The sequence below is a fragment of the Eriocheir sinensis genome, chromosome 50, assembly GCF_024679095.1.
Source record: "Eriocheir sinensis breed Jianghai 21 chromosome 50, ASM2467909v1, whole genome shotgun sequence".
In the NCBI taxonomy this organism is placed as follows: Eukaryota; Metazoa; Arthropoda; class Malacostraca; order Decapoda; family Varunidae; genus Eriocheir; species Eriocheir sinensis.
In genome coordinates this window covers 799,253-810,200 of record NC_066558.1, presented here as the reverse complement: position 1 = coordinate 810,200, position 10,948 = coordinate 799,253, and the positions used below count along the sequence as shown (strand labels likewise).

At 43.0% G+C, this 10,948-nt stretch overlaps 1 long non-coding RNA gene across 1 annotated transcript; it reads left to right on the top strand.

Annotated features, from left to right (window-relative positions):
- The first annotated feature begins 2,998 nt into the window (after window positions 1-2,998).
- On the top strand, window positions 2,999-10,053 carry LOC126982102 (uncharacterized). Its single transcript, XR_007734547.1, has 3 exons — window positions 2,999-3,821; window positions 9,360-9,438; window positions 9,635-10,053. It is a non-coding gene; the product is annotated as an uncharacterized LOC126982102 (long non-coding RNA).
- Window positions 10,054-10,948: the final 895 nt, after the last annotated feature.

The following is a 10,948-nucleotide window of genomic DNA, read 5'->3' as shown; positions in this document are numbered from 1 at the left end:
GAGAGAGGGACAGAGAGAGAGAGGGACAGAGAGAGAGAGAGCGAGAGAGAGAGAGAGAGAGAGAGAGAGAGAGAGAGAGAGAGAAGGACAGAGAAGGACAGAGAAGGACAGAGAGAGAGAAGGACAGAGAGAGAGAAGGACAGAGAGAGAGAAGGACAGAGAGAGAGGGACAGAGAGAGAGGGACAGAGAGAGAGAGAGAGAGAGAGAGAGAGAGAGAGAGAGAGAGGCAAGGTCTATAGGTAACAGTTACGAGTGTTATATGGAATCCCTTCTATCTCGTGTCTTGTCCCCCCACACCCAGGAGCTGCCGTGACGGAGGCCTGACTCGTGGGCAGCACCTGTGTCTTGTCCCCCACACCCAGGAGCTGCCGTGACGGAGGCCTGACTCGTGGGGCAGCGCCTGTGTCTTGTCCCCTACACCCAGGAGCTGCCGTGACGGAGGCCTGACTCGTGGGGCAGCGTCTGTGTCTTGCCCCCTACACCCAGGAGCTGCCGTGACGGAGGCCTGACTCGTGGGGCAGCGCCTGTGTCTTGTCCCCCACACCCAGGAGCTGCCGTGACGGAGGCCTGACTCGTGGGCAGCACCTGTGTCTTGTCCCCCACACCCACGAGCTGCTGTGACGGAGGCCTGACTCGTGGGCAGCACCTGTGTCTTGTCCCCCACACCCAGGAGCTGCTGTGACGGAGGCCTGACTCGTGGGGCAGCACCTGTGTCTTGTCCCCCACACCCACGAGCTGCTGTGACGGAGGCCTGACTCGTGGGCAGCGCCTGTGTCTTGTCCCCTACACCCAGGAGCTGCCGTGACTGAGGCCTGACTCGTGGGGCAGCACCTGTGTCTTGTCCCCCACACCCAGGAGCTGCCGTGACGGAGGCCTGACTCGTGGGGCAGCACCTATGTCTTGCCCCCCCTACACACACACACACCCAGGAGCTGGAGGGCGACCGCGCTGATGACCTAGCTCAAGACTGGAGACTGGGATGCCGGGCCAGGAGTGGGAGACCTCACGAAGACTCACAAAGATAGATAGGTCAATTTAGGTCAAGAAATGCTGAATAAAGGACAAAAGGAAGATATTGTGTTTGGTTCAGTGTGTTAGGGGGGATAGGTTATCACTGGTTAGCTAGTGTTGGTAGAGCAGGGCACCCCGAGTCTAATATATCAAGTTATTTATACTACAGCAACACTTACAAAATAACTTCTCCCTTTCCCTTCAAGCAATAATTTCCCGTACATAAGAACGTTAGGAGTCTGTAAGAGCTACCCACCTCGCCTCACTATCCATGAATTACCCAACCTCCCCTTGAATGTATCTGTGGTATTAACACCCACCACATGGCTGCCAGGCCTGTTCCACTCATCCACCACTCTGTCAGTAATTCAATTCTTGCCTTTGTCCCTGTTGAATCTAAATTTATCCAGTTTAAATCCATTACTAAGTGTCCTACCCGGTTCTCTTACCATCGGAACCTTATTAATATTCCCTTATTAAAGCCCTTCAGTCATATATATATAACCTCTATCAAGTCTCCTCGCACCCTTCGCCTTGCTAGAGAATGCAAGTTTAAGTCTTTCATCCATAACCCTATTCTTGCCTATGTCTTTGTTGAATCTCAATTTATCTAGATTAAAACCGTTGCTGCGTAGATTAAAAGCGTTGCTGCGTACGTGTCCTGCCCGGCTATTTTACAACCAAATCACTATTGACATCCCCTTCATTAAAGCCCTCTATCAATTTATAACCTCGATCAAGTCTCCTCGCAACCTTCGCCTTGCTAGAGAATGCAAGTTCAAGTCTTTCATCCATAACCCTATTCTTGCCTATGTCTTTGTTGAATCTCAATTTATCTAGATTAAAACCGTTGCTACGTACGTGTCCTGTCCGGCTATTTTACAACCAAATCACTATTGACATCCCCTACATTAAAGCCCTCTATCAATTCATAACCTCGATCAAGTCTCCTCGCAACCTTCGCCTTGCTAGAGAATGCAAGTTTAAGTCTTTCATCCATAACCCTATTCTTGCCTATGTCTTTGTTGAATCTCAGTTTATCTAGATTAAAACCGTTGCTGCGTACGTGTCCTGCCCGGCTATTTTACAACCAAACACTATTGACATCCCCCACATTAAAGCCCTCTATCAATTTATAACCTCGATCAAGTCTCCTCGCACCCTTCGCCTTGCTAGAGAATGCAAGTTTGTCTTTCATCCATAACCCTATTCTTGCCTATGTCTTTGTTGAATCTCAGTTTATCTAGATTAAAACCGTTGCTACATAAGTGTCCTGCCCGGCTATTTTACAACCAAATCACTATTGACATCCCCTTCATTAAAGCCCTCTATCAATTTATAACCTCGATCAAGTCTCCTCGCACCCTTCGCCTTTCTAGAGAGTGTAGATTTTAATGCTTCAGTCTGTCCTCGTAAGGCAAGTTTCTCACCCCCTGAATCATGTTTGTCATCCTCCTCTGTACAGATTCTAACGCCTTTAATTTAATGATTGAATGTTTCCTTTCTTCACTTTTCATTTCCTTGTTTTCTCTTTGATCCATTTTCTCTGATTCCTCGTTTTTCCTCAGTTTTCTCTCGTCCATTCTCTCTCTCTCTCCTCCTCTCTGTCTATCGTCATCCCTTCCTTCCTTTTAATTAATGTCTAAGTTATCTTTTAATTGTGGTTCTTTCTAGTGGTCAAATCTTGCATCTCATTTCCTTTTATTAATTCTCTCCTCCTCCTCCTCCTCCTCCTCCTCTGTGTCTATCTTCATCCCTTCCTTCCTTTTAATTAATGTCTAAGTTGTCTTTTAATTGTGGTTCTTTCTGGTGGTCAAATCTTTCATCTCATTTCCTATCGTCCATTCTCTCCTCCTCCTCCTCCTCCTCCTCCTCCTCCTCATAATCCAGTTCCTTCTATTCTCCTTTCTCCTTTATTCCTTTTTCACTTTTCCTCCTTCTCTTTTCCATTCCTCTTCCCTGACTTTCCTCCATTCTTTCCTCCTCTCCTCTTCCTCCAATTTTTTCTATATCTGTTTCTCCTTTTTCTCCTCCTCCTCTCTGTCTATCTTCATCCCTTCCTTCCTTATAATAAGTCTAAATCTTTTGCTTGAGGTTCCTTCTAGTGTGTTTGTGGTGCCCGGCTCTGCTCACAAGTTTGTTTTGTCACTGTATAATTGTCAGTCCCAGCCAGGCGCCTCTTCTATGTAAAGATATCGGCAGCTTCAAGCCTTGCCGATATCTCAGCCCGTACGTGAATGTGAATTAACCGAAATTCTTGTAAATGTCTGCATGGTGCTCTCACTCATAATGCTTCTTTAAATTTTAAGTCTCGGTCACCTTACGGGGTTAGTACTAGATTTTGCCATGAGTTCACAACCCCCGTGATGGCCAGTTTCATGCACTATACACAAGTAATTTGCCTTTTGCATGGCTATAATTCAGCACCCGTGTCTAAATGTTCCCTTTTCTTATATGCCTCTCTGTTTTTGCAGGATGCCGCGGCCGGACCGGACGGAGGATCATCGCTTCGACACCGACGGTTTGGTTAAGTGGGTTCCTTAGTGTGTGTGTTTCTGTGTGTGAATGGCAGGCCTGCCGTATGATTGTTTTTTTTTGTGTGTGTGTGCGGGGCGGTTTGCCCTCGCGCTAGGATTTTGTTAGGATGTACATTTTTGTGTGTGAACTTTTTGCACGTAATCTTTTTTTATACCCATAGCTAGCGTTGTTTGTGTGTAGCTGTGTTCCGGGAGATGGGCGCCGGGGGACATGGGCCGGGGGTGGCACATGTGACCTCCTCTGTCCGTGACCTCTTCAGTCGGAGAGACCTGTAAGCATTTTGATATAGTTGTGTGGATAATGGATATTGTTTTTTACAGATAAAGAAACCGCTCAAGGGCATCAAAAAAAAGTTGATTCTTGCAGTAGACATATTCAAACTTCAGTTATATCAATTCTTGCAGCAGATATATTCTTGGTTATGAGCCAATCAAACTTAAGTTATATAAATTCTTCAGTTATATATTCTTGCAGTAGACATATTCAAACTTAAGTTATATCAATTCTTGCAGTAGATATATTCTCAAACTTCAGTTATATAAATTCTTGCAGTAGATATATTCTTGGTTATGAGCCAATCAAACTTCAGTTATATCAATTCTTGCAGCAGATATATTCTTGGTTATGAGCCAATCAAACTTAAGTTATATAAATTCTTGGAGCAGATATATTCTTGGTTATGAGCCAATCAAACTTAAGTTATATCAATTCTTGCAGTAGATATATGGTGAGCCAATCAAACTTAAGTTATATAAATTCTTGGAGTAGATATATTCTTGGTTATGAGCCAATCAAACTTAAGTTATATCAATTCTTGCAGTAGATATATTCTTGGTTATGAGCCAATCAAACTTGAGTTATATAAATTCTTGCAGTAGATATATCCTTGGTTATGAGCCAATCAAACTTAAGTTATATAAATTCTTGCAGTAGATATATTCTTGGTTATGAGCCAATCAAACTTAAGTTATATAAATTCTTGCAGTAGATATATTCTTGGTTATGAGCCAATCAAACTTAAGTTATATCAATTCTTGCAGTAGATATATTCTTGGTTATGAGCCAATCAGACTTAAGCTATATCAATTCTTGCAGTAGATATATTCTTGGTTATGAGCCAATCAAACTTAAGTTATATCAATTCTTGCAGTAGATATATTCTTGTTCATTAGCCAATCAAACTTAAGTTATATCAATTCTTGCAGTAGATATATTCTTGGTTATGAGCCAATCAAACTTAAGTTATATCAATTCTTGCAGTAGATATATTCAAACTTAAGTTATATCAATTCTTGCAGTAGATATATTCTTGTTTATGAGCCAATCAAACTTAAGTTATATCAATTATTGCAGTAGATATATTCAAACTGAAGTTACATCAATTCTTGCAGTAGATATATTCTTGTTTATGAGCCAATCAAACTTAAGTTATATCAATTCTTGCAGTAGATATATTCTTGGTTATGAGCCAATCAAACTTAAGTTATATCAATTCTTGCAGTAGATATATTCTTGTTCATTAACCAATCAAACTTAAGTTATATCAATTCTTGTAGCAGATATATCCTTGTTTATGAGCCAATCAAACTTAAGTTATATCAATTCTTGCAGTAGATATATTCTTGGTTATGAGCCAATCAAACTTAAGTTATATCAATTCTTGCAGTAGATATATTCTTGGTTATGAGCCAATCAAACTTAAGTTATATCAATTCTTGCAGTAGATATATTCTTGGTTATGAGCCAATCAAACTTAAGTTATATCAATTCTTGCAGTAGATATATTCTTGGTTATGAGCCAATCAAACTTAAGTTATATCAATTCTTGGAGTTGATATATTCTTGTTCATTAACCAATCAAACTTAAGTTATATCAATTGTTCATTAACCAATCAAACTTAAGTTATATCCATTCTTGCAGTAGATATATCCTTGTTTATGAGCCAATCAAACTTAAGTTATATCAATTCTTGCAGTAGATATATTCTTGGTTATGAGCCAATCAAACTTAAGTTATATCAATTCTTGGAGTTGATATATTCTTGTTCATTAACCAATCAAACTTTTGATATATTCTTGTTCATTAACCAATCAAACTTAAGTTATATCAATTCTTGCAGTAGATATATTCTTGGTTATGAGCCAATCAAACTTAAGTTATATCAATTCTTGCAGTAGATATATTCTTGGTTATGAGCCAATCAAACTTAAGTTATATCAATTCTTGCAGTAGATATATTCTTGGTTATGAGCCAATCAAACTTAAGTTATATCAATTCTTGGAGTTGATATATTCTTGTTCATTAACCAATCAAACTTAAGTTATATCAATTCTTGGAGTTGATATATTCTTGTTCATTAACCAATCAAACTTAAGTTATATACATTCTTGCAGTAGATATATCCTTGTTTATGAGCCAATCAAACTTAAGTTATATCAATTCTTGCAGTAGATATATTCTTGTTTATTAAGCAAACATTATTGTGCGTGAACCATCCCATCTCCCTGGCACCTACATCATGTTAGCAGCCTATAGAGCCTAAGGATGAAGGAACATGTTAGGCCGGGTTCACACGAGACACTGTTAGTGGTCAGTGGCCGCCACAAAAAATGGTCACCACGAAAAATGTTTGTTAGGTGCACCGTGCACACGAGCCACTCGGCGGCGGCCACTAATGAGGGCAGCACGTGGCGTCCTGGATCTCGTCGAGGCAGCGGCTGTCTGTGCTCCCTTGCCAAAAAGCGCTTAAGAAAGTACTGCCGTGGGTTCACCCATATACACTTGGCAACAGACTGCTGCGTGTAGCATTCCACACATTATTTACACGGCTAAAAGAACACGATAATTTTGTACTACTTTAGGAGGTCACAGGAAAGGTTTAATCATTTTATAACAATAATTGGTCCACGCATAACACGGCAGGACACGAGGAGGTGTGTGCCGGTAGAAGAGAGACTTACGGTAATTTTAACATAAGGCTGAACATGAAGAATATTAAGTCACATTAGATGTAATTTATTGACATAATTCATCAGTCTTTGCGGTTACCTAACATTTTCCCCTTTCTACTTCCGGGTAAATAAAACTCCCACACTCAGTGATTAATCCTTACCAGAATCAATTAATAATATGCAAAACTGTGAAACGAAAAGAAACATTAGTTCTGAAAGAATACAAGAGCTTATCCATTATATCCTGAACACAAGTTATGCGTGAAGGTCATACTTATACATCATTATGACCGTTAAAATTCAGGTGTTCAAGTGTCAAGGCAGGGTGGCAGCAGGGTGGCGGCAGGGCCTCGTGTGCACGCTGCCATTTGAAACTACGGTATCTATCCCCGGCCACAGTGGCGTGGTCAGAAAATGGCTCCGCCCACCACAACTCGCCACGGTTTTATGGCGGCCACAAGAAGGTGTCCCGTGAGCGTGCAGCCATAGAGATGCGTGTGTTCTATTTTGACCATTGCTGTGTGGCGGCCGCTGAACACTACGGAGCGGCTCGTGTGAATCCAGCCTGAAGATCACCAAAATTGTAATGCCAAAATTGAATTAAGTACGGGAAAGATAGAAATTAAGGAGGAAAAGTAGTTTTAAGTATTTTTAAGTAAATATAAATTCCATCTCTATCTTTCCCGTACTTAATCAAACTTGGCATTACAGAATTACACTACTTCTTAAACTAAAATGGTTGAATCATCACCTCTCTGCCCTGTTGTGCATATATTCATTTTTGCAATTTCTAACACTATAGACTCATTTAAATAATTTTTCACACATATACAAATACTACTTTTACATATCCCTTTTTTTACATATACCCTATACTGTCCAAACCCCTTATGCAAGAGTTAACCAGCATCTTCATTCTTTCATCCCTGTGCTGTCCAAATCCCTTATGCAAGAGTTAACCAGCATCTTCATTCTTTCATCCCTGTGCTGTCCAAACCCCTTATACAAGAGTTAATCAGCATCTTCATTCTTTCATCCCTGTGCTGTCCAAACCCCTTATGCAAGAGTTAATCAGCATCTTCATTCTTTCATCCCTGTGCTGTCCAAACCCCTTGTGCAAAAGTTAACCAGCATCTTCATTCTTTCATCCCTGTGCTGTCCAAACCCCTTATACAAGAGTTAACCAGCATCTTCATTCTTTCATCCCTGTGCTGTCCAAACCCCTTATACAAGAGTTAATCAGCATCTTCATTCTTTCGTCCCTATACTGTCCAAACCCCTTATGCAAGAGTTAACCAGCATCTTCATTCTTTCATCCCTGTGCTGTCCAAACCCCTTATGCAAGAGCTAACCAGCATCTTCATTCTTTCGTCCCTATACTGTCCAAATCCCTTATGCAAGAGTTAACCAGCATCTTCATTCTTTCATCCCTGTGCTGTCCAAACCCCTTATGCAAGAGTTAACCAGCATCTTCATTCTTTCATCCCTGTGCTGTCCAAATCCCTTATGCAAGAGTTAAGCAGCATCTCCACTCTTTCATCCCTGTGCTGTCCAAATCCCTTATGCAAGAGTTAACCAGCATCTTCATTCTTTCATCCCTGTGCTGTCCAAACCCCTTATACAAGAGTTAACCAGCATCTTCATTCTTTCATCCCTGTGCTGTCCAAACCCCTTATGCAAGAGTTAATCAGCATCTTCATTCTTTCATCCCTGTGCTGTCCAAATCCCTTATGCAAGAGTTAATCAGCATCTTCATTCTTTCATCCCTGTGCTGTCCAAATCCCTTATACAAGAGTTAATCAGCATCTTCATTCTTTCATCCCTGTGCTGTCCAAATCCCTTATGCAAGAGTTAATCAGCATCTTCATTCTTTCATCCCTGTGCTGTCCAAACCCCTTATGCAAGAGTTAATCAGCATCTTCATTCTTTCATCCCTGTGCTGTCCAAACCCCTTATGCAAGAGTTAACCAGCATCTTCATTCTTTCTTCCCTGTGCTGTCCAAATCCCTTATGCAAGAGTTAAGCAGCATCTCCACTCTTTCATCCCTGTGCTGTCCAAATCCCTTATGCAAGAGTTAACCAGCATCTTCATTCTTTCATCCCTGTGCTGTCCAAACCCCTTATACAAGAGTTAACCAGCATCTTCATTCTTTCATCCCTGTGCTGTCCAAACCCCTTATGCAAGAGTTAATCAGCATCTTCATTCTTTCATCCCTCAGTGGGCCAAGGCAACAAAGTTTTGCACATTCACACACAATCTCGCAGCACTCACTCCCATACACTTCACAATAAGTGCTATGGCCGGACCATCCCACTGTTCGAATCATCACCGGTCTCCCTTATATAGTGGTACGTTTAACTCGGTGGTAGCAGCAGGGATCATGTTTCTTAATGGTCCCTCCAAGCAAGAAAAATGAGAAAAAATCACCCTCACACAAACCATTTCATAATATATATCAAAGTATTTCTGATCAAATTATGTATCTTCTATTTTTTGGGGTTTAAATATCATGGCACAAATTTGGCCCGTCACTGCTACACGGTAAAGCCACAAATTTGGCCCGTCGCTGCTACCGGGTTAATGGTCCCTCTAAGCGAGAAAAATGAGAAAAAATCATCCCTCGCACAAACCATTTCATAATATACATCAAAGCATTTCTGATCAGATTATGCATCATCTATATTGGGGTTTAAATATCATGGCACAAACTTGGCCCATCGCTGCTACATGGTAAAGCCACAAATTTGGCCCGTCACTGTTACCGGGTTAATGGAGCAGCCACCTGTGCCTGAGCCAAGGTGTCTGATGTCTCCGTCGCTGCCTCTCCGCATCTCTGAGTCTCCCTGTACTTCCAGCGTGTTGCCCCGGCTGGAGAGACACGTTGATGGAGGCGGCCGTGTGTGTCATCCCTTGCCTGTATCCTCTGGCGTCCAGGTAAACAATGATAATTGTAATAATAATAATACCAATGATAGTAATGAATATGATAATTCCAGTAATAGTAATGAAATGATAATCAAGTCAAATAACGAGATTATTAAACACTGTTGCTCCTGTATAATTTTCATCTTGTGTCTAATTCTCCGTCACTGTCTCCTGGGTTGTGTCTAAGTCGGTCTTGTTCTTTCAGAGGCGCGTAAGTGGAGAGCATCGGCGCAGCGCGGGAGCAGCACGTCAGGGTGTAGGGTGTTTTTTTAGCTGGTGTAGGGTGTTAGGGTGTTAGGTGTAACAACGGTTGGCTCTTTCACAGAACGGGTGTGATTCCGTTCTGCGTTTGAGTCTTCCACCTTCGGGCGGTCTCCCTCTGAGATGTCCGAAGTTTTTTTGTCGGTTTCCTCCGTAGGAGGAAGCCGGCTCTAGCTACTCTGGTCTCTCTTCCGGGGGCCAGAGCGGTCGGGCTCTGCTTGGCCAGGCGTTGTCTTTCGCATTGTCTCCGTCGAAGTTTTGCCAGACTCTTCCGTACGGTTGAGCCTGGCTTTTTTGTTAGGTGGATCAGGCTGCCTTCTTCCAAGGAGTCTGATGGGAGTGGAGTCTTTTTTTTGGTGTATGTCTGTGGGTACTTAGTGGGTAAGGGCGGGTGGGGTAGAATGGTTGGTGGGCTGGAAGTGGGTTGGGGGATGAACCTCCTGGGATTTGGGTTGTGTCGAGCCTTACCGCCTGGTGTGTTGGGTACACCTTCACGCCAGGGGGGGGGTGCCAAGACTATATCCATCTCCTGGTCAGGGCGATTTCCCTTTCCCATGCCAACTGGCCCTCCTCCGTCTGCCTCCCCAAACCCCCGCTAAGTGCTTGTGTGTGTTATTTTATTTAGGATGTCTTTTTTTTCTATGCCTTTTTCCCGTGTGTTTATACCCAATAGCTAGCGTGTGTGTGTGTGGCAGTCCGGAGGCGCGTGCAGCGAGGATGTCTCTTCACATCGGTATGTCTACGGTATATCTACGGTATTTGGTTTAGTGTGTGCTGTGTGTGTTTGTGTGTGTGATGGCAGGCCTGCCGTGTGTTTGACCTTTTGCTGTGTGTTGCTGTGTGACTGCTAGGATTTCATTTCTATGCATGTTTTTTTCCCCATAACCCCCTTCCTCCCTAGCTCTTTAGCTGTTGTGTCTGGCGAGGCGCTGGGTGGATGCTGCCGGGCGACCAACGGCGGTGGCGGTGTGCAACGCGGGAGCAGCTGAGGTTTGGGTAGCACTACGGTGCGGGTTATGTAGGGTGTGTGTGTGTTTTTTTTTTTTGTGTGTGTCTTTTTTTTTGTGTGGGGTGTTGGCGGGGGACTTAGCTAATCACTGTGTCAGGAAGGCATGGGTGTGGCCGTCTGTCCATCAGGCCGACGGGCGGGTGTGCCACCTGGCAGTCAGGCTAGCAGGTGACAGGCAAGCTATCTGGTGGTCAGGCTGTCAGTCGGGCCATCAGATAGGTAGGCAGGCCACCTTGCGGTCAGGTTGTC